The sequence below is a fragment of the Camelus bactrianus genome, chromosome 35 (assembly GCF_048773025.1).
Source record: "Camelus bactrianus isolate YW-2024 breed Bactrian camel chromosome 35, ASM4877302v1, whole genome shotgun sequence".
Lineage (NCBI taxonomy): Eukaryota > Metazoa > Chordata > Mammalia > Artiodactyla > Camelidae > Camelus > Camelus bactrianus.
Genome location: NC_133573.1, coordinates 17,408,729 through 17,417,380, shown reverse-complemented (window position 1 = coordinate 17,417,380; position 8,652 = coordinate 17,408,729).

Genomic DNA, 8,652 nt, shown 5'->3' with positions numbered 1-8,652 from the left:
ATCATGGCCACTTTCTTTGTGACCAACACTTACTAGCATCTCCCACTCCTGTCATGCAGCTCTGAGGTGGCTGCAGGAGTGCTGCCCATGAGTGGGCAGGATAAGCTGGGTGCACGCCCTGCAGGTCCCAGCTGGGCAGATCTCTGCATCATACCCTGTCCTCTGCAACTCAGAGGAACCTCGGGGAAAACAGGGGAACCACATGAGGACATCTTCAGAAGCAGAAATAGGTAGTTGTCACCATGCCATCACCCTGAATCCTTAGTTCCACTCCTGACTGGTACAAACAAAGCCTTTTCTAGAGCTCTGACCACTGCAGAAAAAAAAAGTTAAGACACGAATCACCTAGATTTTGAAACTCCAGACTTTTCTGTTTTGGTTTTGTATCATCACAAGGTAAGAAACGCAGTTTACTAACTCAGTTGTGAATGGAATATGGCTTTAAAATATTCTAGGAAACAATACAATTTTTATGTGACTATTTCATCTCAACAAGCAAATCAGAAATTCAGCCTCAGACATTTTGGAAAAATCTACCTGTCTCACACCAGATTGGACCCTGGTTCCAAGGCTTCACACAGTGACCAAGTGGAGGGTCCTAGTCCTCAGTCATCTGTTTATCTCCACTTAGTACCAAGATATCTGCTGTCCCTGTTTGTGCAGACCCACACCTGGTGGCTCTCTGACGCATGCCACACTACACATGGGCCTCAGGAATCTCTGTCTAATGCAAAGCTGAGCTCTAAATTGCCTGTGATCTAGGGTTGCCAAGTTAAGCAAAAATAATAATAATAATAATAATAATAATAACAACAAAAAAAGACACTCAATTAAATTTGAATTTAGATAAACAGCAAATCAATATTTTAAGTATGCTCCATGCAATATTTGGAACATACTTATACAAAAAAAGATTGTCTATGTGAATTTCATACTTAACTGGATGTCCTGTATTTTATCTAAGAATCCTATTGTAATCTCTCTGCCAATATTCCTCTATGAGATCTTGCTGCTTCCCTGAGGCATCTTCTGTAAACAGGACCTGGGTTGCTACATCTCTGAAATTATGAACCTCTTCTAACACTAGATGAGGGGAACTTTTTTCTGGGGAATTATTGTTCTCAGTGGGATTAAACTGTTTGAAACAAAGCCAGGAACATTCTACAGATGGTTCTGCTTTCCACCTGTTATACTGGCCAAGAGGCAATGAATTAGTCTATTACCTTGAAATTGGAGGCAGTGGGCAAGGCAGGAATTAAGGTCTCAAATTGTTTATCCATACTCCCCTCACTTTTGTTCTTTCTCTCACTCTGTCCCTCCCACCCCTTTCTCTCTACTTTCTTTTTGCAGTATCAAAAGAAAATGTTTGGAAAATGCATTTTTCTTTAGGTCAAGAGATCAGGCAGTTTTTACACTATGAAAGAGATTTATAAAAATACAGTAAGATCATATGAATCCTAGGAAGTCAGAGTACCTTAAATCACAAATTCAAAGGAGAATATAAACTCACATCACACAAAAATTCTGTTTCTAAGTGTACATTTCAAGATCCTACACTTTTTTCCATAACAATGTGATCCCATTGTAAATCAAAACAGAAGTTACTAACAAAATGCATGGTTGTCTGGTAACCACATATACATGTTAAAAAAATATTTTAAACATATTTTATGTGCATTTGATTTAATTGTTGATTGGACTATTCCAAAAAAATCCAGGAGTACATTCTAATGAATGAATGAGGCAACTGCACAAAAGCATGTGTGAAAAGATACTCATTGCAGCATTATTTATGAGAAAGAGAAGACCAATTTAACTGTCCTTCAATCAAATATTAATTAAATTGTGCTATAATTACCTACTATGGCTCTTAAACATGATATTTTATTTTCATTCAATCAGAGTTCCTAAAGTAAGGAAGAGAAATTAAAAGACTTAAGTAGTGGAAAAGAAGATAGAAAACTGTCATTTTTCAATGACAACATAATTATGCATGTATGAAATTCAGAATAATCTACAGATTAATTATTTGAACTAGTAAATAAGTTTAACAAAGTTGCCAGATATAATGGCAATATACAAAAAATCAGTTGTAATTTTATACCAGTGTAAATAGTTTGAATGTGAATTTTTTTTTTAATTTACAGCAGCATCAGAAAAAAGCAAGGGAAAAGATTTTCAAGGACTCTACACAGAAAACTATAAAATATTATTTAGTGAAATTAAAGACAAAAACAGGAGGAGGGATAGATCAAGTCTGTGAATTACAAGGCTCAATGTTTCTAAAATGTCTATTCTCCTCTAATTGAAGCTATAGATTCAGTGTAAACCCAGTCAAAAACCAAGCAGACATTTTGTATGTGTGATCATTGACGGACTAGTTTTAGGACTACAGTAGCATTGCAAAGGGCCAAGAATAGCCAAAACAATCTTGAAAGAAAATATGTCCCAGACATCAAAACTTACGATAAAGCTGCAGTAATTACGACACTGTGGTATTGCATCAAGGATTGGCAGAGACCAATGGAGCAGAATAGAGTTCAAAAATTAGACCCACACATGTGGTCACTTGATCTATGACAAAGGTGGCACTGCAGAACAGTGGGACTAGGACAGTCTTCTCAATAAATGGTACTGAGTCAACTGGATTACTCAGATGCCCTTTCAGGCCTGAGGTACTCATTGTTCTGGTGGCTGGGAGAGTTAGATGGCTGCTCACTGCTCACAGCTGCCTCTCCTCCCATGAATTTCCTGTATCCAAAGAAAGCTGCTTCTTCCAAGATGATCCTCTCTCCCTGAGGATACTCCTACATCAGTGACTGGTCAACGCAAGTATGGAAAGTCCTGGCCCTTCCTGGGTTGGCCTCTCAAGAACCATTCTAGTTTAAGAGTTCCCCTTGGGAACAGCTTAGGTCATGAAAGCAACTGCATCCTCAAAACTTAAGTCTCCCTCCAGCCCATCCAACTCCCTCTACTCCCTCTCAGAAGTTTACCCCAGTAAAACTCCTGCACACAAATCTTAGTGTCCCAGATTCTGCTTCCTAGGGAACTCAACCTGGAACACATTGGAAAAAATTAACCTTGACACTACCTCATACCTTACATACAATTAATTCCAAGTGATAGTTTACCTAATGTGAGTCATAAAAGATAAAATTTCTATGAGTTTCTAACATAACAAAGCCCCCACTACTTTGGAGTTGAAGAAAGATTTCTTAAACAAGACACAAAAGCACTAACCATACAGAAAAAGACTGATAAATTGGACCAAATTAAAATTAAGATGTTCTGTTTATCAAAGGATACAATTTAGAGTAAAAAGTCAAGCCATAAAGTCAGAGAAGATAAACACAATGCCTGTAAGCTACAAAGGATTTGTATACAAAATACATAAAGAAAGACCAAAAAATCAATAAGAAGATAGAAAAATCCAATAGAAAAAAAAAAGGGTAAGAGATTTGAATGGGTACTTCCCACTCCCCAAAAGATATCAAAATAGCCAGCAAACAAATGAAAGGGAATTCAAACTTATTAATATTCAGAGAGTGCAAATTAAAACCACAATTAAATATTCACCTCAAACCCACTGGAATGGCATGATTAACACTACCAAGTGTTGGTGGAAGATGTAGAGCACCCACCTAGAATTCTCAGACAGAGCCTGAAGAAACCTGTATTACATAGTCTCATAAAATTGCATACTTGTATGTATGTCACTTTTAGGAATAGCCCAAACAGAAATGAGCAGACGTATACATCAAAACACTTACATATAAATGTTCATAGTAATATTATTCATAATAACAAAAAATTAGAATAGTCCAACTGCCTGTTAATTTTTATAGACAATAAAGAAATAAACAAGGCAAGGAAAATAGAGTCAAAACAGAGGAAACATAATCAGGAAATGCCTGAAAAGCAATCAAATTATGTTGAGGTAGAGGATCTAGAAATTAGGACAGTCTTGAGTAAAAGAATGGTAAAGGGGGATATAAATTTAACATTTTTGATATGGTATCTCAAACAATTAAAGAATTATTAATATTTTATTTATTTATGGAAATTTATATAATTCATTCCTTCCTCTAACTAGAGTATTATGCACGCCCAGCTTATAAATTGAAATGAGCCAAACACCAAGAAAGTAGTGTATCCCTTTATTGGGATCTCTGCTCCTCTGAGTTGTTCAGCACAGTAGCAGTGTACCAGACACTGGCACCACTACCACCAGCCTGCTAGCAGGCAGCTTTCCTGAATGTAGGCCCGTGATAGTTAATTTTATATATCAACTTGCCTGGGCTATGGTGTCCAGATATTTGGTCAAACATTTTTCTTGATGTTTCTTGTGAGGGTGTTTTTTGAATAAGATTAATATTTAATTGATGGACTTAGAGCAAAGCAGATTGCCCTCCATAATATAGGTGGGCCTCATCTAATCAGTCAAAGGGCTCAATAGAACAAAGACCCCACCCCCACCCTACATCTCCCTACCCCAGCAAGAAGGAATTCTGCCAGCAGACTGTCTTTGGAGTTGAACTGCAACTCTTCCTGGTGTCTCCAGCCTGCCAACCTATTCCATCAGATTTTGGAGTCACAAAGCCTCTTACAATCATGGGAACCAATTCCTTAAAATCAACAGATCAAACTCTCAGTCTCTCTCTTTCTCTCTCTCCCTCCCTCTCTCCCCCTACACACACACACACACACCCTCTTGTTTTCCAGAAAAGCCTAACACAAGGCCTAATATCTGGGAACAGTCAGCTCCCCCACCTGGATGAGCCTGGCATGAATATTACTGCTTTCCTAGTCCTAAGTGCAGCCTGCCTCTTCTGTCCTTCTATGCTCTCTGAAACTCACAGTCTTAAACACATCCTTTCCTCCCAGTCTTTCAAACTCTACCATTACCTCTGTGTCTTTACAGGGACCAAACTGAAGACTCTCTGTGTCTGGGGACAGAGTCATGTCTCTCTGCCAGGCTCTGGTTCCCCACTGAGCTTCCATGTCTGCTCTGACATCTGCTTCTCCTCTGAGCTGGCTTGTCCTATCCTGAGTGTCCCCTGACACCTCAGTCTCTTCAGGATCCTTTCCGTTGAGTTTCTATGGAACAGGTTGAAACTGTCTATAAAAGAAACCCTTCTCTTTAGTGTCAAAAGCATCTCAGATTTCAATTTTTTTCTTTAATAAAAGCACATTCCCCAGGGTCAGTCAGTCTTGCTCAGCGCTGCTACTCAACAAGACTAATATTCTAAGGTTACAGTTTCTTCCCTCTGGCTAGCTCCAAGAAATCCTTTCTGGCCCTAAGGTTGATTCACTACCTGATCATTCTTCAGCTTAGAATCACTCAAGGGCTTATAAAGACATGGTCTCAGGCCCCCATTCCCAGAGGTTTTGACTCAGTATATCTGGGTGGGGCCTGGGAGTTTGAGTTTCTAACATGTTCCCAGGTCAGGCTGAGGCTGTGGATCCAGGGACCACACTTTGAGAACCACTGTTCTGGCTCTAGTTCTTTAAGTGCTACCTCCTGTGCCTGTTCCTCCATTGACTCCCTGTAGTCCCTAAATCTTTTATAGATATCTCTCCTGGTCCAGGATGAAACTCAGAGGGGTAAAGGGAATGGGAGCTCTCACAGGCTTCCACTGCGGAGATAGGCCAAAATAAGTGGGAATTCAATTCAACATTGCAACCACTTTTTTTTTTTTTTTTTTTTTGAGTGGCTGGTGTGTTATAAAGCACTGGCAGGGAGGGGTTAAAGAGATAAATGAGTTTCCATTCTCAAGAAACTTAACATGTAACAAAGGGAAAGCCCAGCATAGCACTAACAATATGACAAGGAAAAATGTGTTATATTACAGTAAATTCCAAAGGCCTATAGGACTACAGCCAACACTGTTGGTCTGCCAAGCATATTCCCTAGGCCTACCCCAGAGGTCAAGGCCGGACTTGTTCTAAGGATCATGAAAGTTCAGGGTCAGCAAGTCCACAATCCTGAGGGAGCATCTCCTTAAATTTCACATCCTCAGGGTCTCACTATCCTCCTACCAGTGTTGGCCCTGCCAGAGGTCACAAAAGAGTTCCAGGGTTCCTGATGGATTCCAGCCTTTCTCTTCATACAGGTATTTTCTAGCAGAGGAGCCATCCAGGCGGGTCTGAACCACACATACAGTTGGTGATGGAGCCAAGAGCTCATGAAGTGACAATGCAAAGTGCATAGAGCAAGAAAGAGCAGCGGGCCTAAGGCTGATATGTGAGGAATGTCAGCCTTCTAGGGATGGGATTTAGAAAGCTAAGTGGAAAGAAAAGCGGGACAGTTGGAGATCAGCTTTGATGCCTGATTGAAGTGTGTTAGATGTGGACTTACCTTCGGGAAGCTTCCAGGCTAGTAGGGAAAGCAAGATAACTATTCTGGCACCAAGCACTAAATCAGCGTTAAGGAGAGAGTGTAACAAAGAGGGATAAGCTAAGGTTTGCCTTAACTTGAGCAATATGAGGCTCAGTTCTTCCATTTAAAATCAGTGACAGTGATGTTGATTGCAGAGTGTTTTTATGAAAAGCACATAAAATAAACTCCTAAGCACAGTCGCTGGCTCACAGTAATCATTCCTTAAGTTGTTTTTATTGTAATTTCTGTTGTGATTATGTTGCTGGTAATGATGAGTCAAGTTTACAAGAAAGAGAGGGAGTTATGGGCTGCACTGGGGGTGATGGGTGATGGACATTGAGGAGTTGGAAGGGTCGGAACATAGAGCAGGACTCACCTACCTCCCAGGACAAGACACCTGAACAAGGAGCAAGGTCGGTGATTGTCAAAGTGTAGGAATGAGTCGGAGGGTCCGTTGGTTCAGAGTGCGTACTGCGTGGGGGGGAGGCATTAAGAGTATGTGTGTTTTTCGTAAATAAGTATGGTGGAAGATGGCAACCAGCCTTACATGGTGATCGTTTCATAATGTATACAAATATTGAATTATTATGTTGTACATCTAAAATTAATGTGTTTTATGTCAATTATATCTAATTTTTTATAAAAGGAGTAGATAGGGGCCACACTATGAATCTTGGGACAGGAAGCTTGGGCTTTGTCCTAGAGTTAATCAAGAACCTCTGAAGATTGATGACAAAAATTAACACATTATTGAAAACAACCTTTTAGTGAGATTAATTTATAAATTGTGAGTAGTAGTAGGGGAAAGTGATGCCAGGTAACTCAGTATCTCAAATATGAGATGATGCAATGTTAGTAGTGGAAATGGGAAGAGAATATTCAAGATATATGCAAAAGAAAAAATCAATTTAAAAGAGAAGACAAAGGCTTTAGGGTTAGATATGAAGGTGTGGGCGGAAGAAGAGGCATCCCTTTTCTTCATACCTCGGCTTCCCACCTGGCCAGGTCTCTTAGAGAACATTTGTATTAACCTGCTTGGGCTTCTGTAATGGAGTGCCAGACTGCATGGCTTAAACAAGACATTTATTTTCTCACAATTCTGAAATCCAGAAATTCAAGATCAAGGTGCCATCACAGATGGTTTCTGGTGAGACCTTTGTTCCTGGCTTACAGGCGGCTCCCTTCTCACTGAGTCTTGCCCCTGTGCCCTTGCTGTGAGACAGGGGTCCCTTCTCTTATTACAAGGACGCCAGCCCTATTGGATTAGGGTCCCATGCTATGATCTCATTTAACTGTAATTCTCTCTCTAAAGGCTCTATTTTCAAATACAGTCACATTGTGGTGGGGGGATTAGAGCTTCATCATATGAACCTGGGCCGGGGGTGGTAGGGGACCCAACTCAGTCCATAGCAGTGGTGTCATATGCTACATGAGACAAAGGAAGTATGAAGTCTGAGCTAATGGAGGGGAAGATAGTTTTGGCTTTAAACACAATGGTTGGTTCATCTATAGAGCCATCCAGAAAAACATTCTGTAATGAGAAAAATGTTCTGTGTCAGCATTGTTTGTTATGGTAGCCACTAGTCACAATATGACAACTGAGCATTTAAATGTGGCTAGTGAGTCTGAGGAAGAGAGTTTTTAACTGTATAGAATTTAAGTTTAAACTGTATTGAACAGCACAAATTAGAACTACAGGAACCTGAGGCAGCGTAAGGAGGTTTTATCAATAATTAGGTATTTAAGGCTTCTCCTAGGCTGTAAGGTCTTGTACTCTAGATACTCATCTTCAAACCACCTCTTGTCAGCCAAGAAAAATCTGAAGCTCTGAAAAGATATATGACTGTTCCAGGTTGACACAGCTGGTTACTAGACCCTAGATAATCAGTTAGGGATTAAATATTTTTATGGCAGCAGTCATGCAATTAGAAATGCTTAACAGGCAGCTGGAGATAAATAGCTGTTTGTCAAGGACTGAGATCAGTGCTGGGGAGTCATTCCATGGGTGTGAAGGTGCAGCCATGGAAGTGGATACAACATACAAAGAAAAGAACATGGGACTCCATGTCAAGCCTTGATAAATACTGACACGTAAATAGAAGGAAAATAAAAACAAATCATAAAAGGAAATAGATTTTCATCTGCCAAATTTATACCAACAACTAGATAGCCCCAGATCGCCACCTCCTCAACATGCTCACAAGTCATCTCAGAGAGGTGGGCACAGTTAAACAGTGAGAGCTCTTGCTGCCTGCCTCCCCACCATGAGAGAG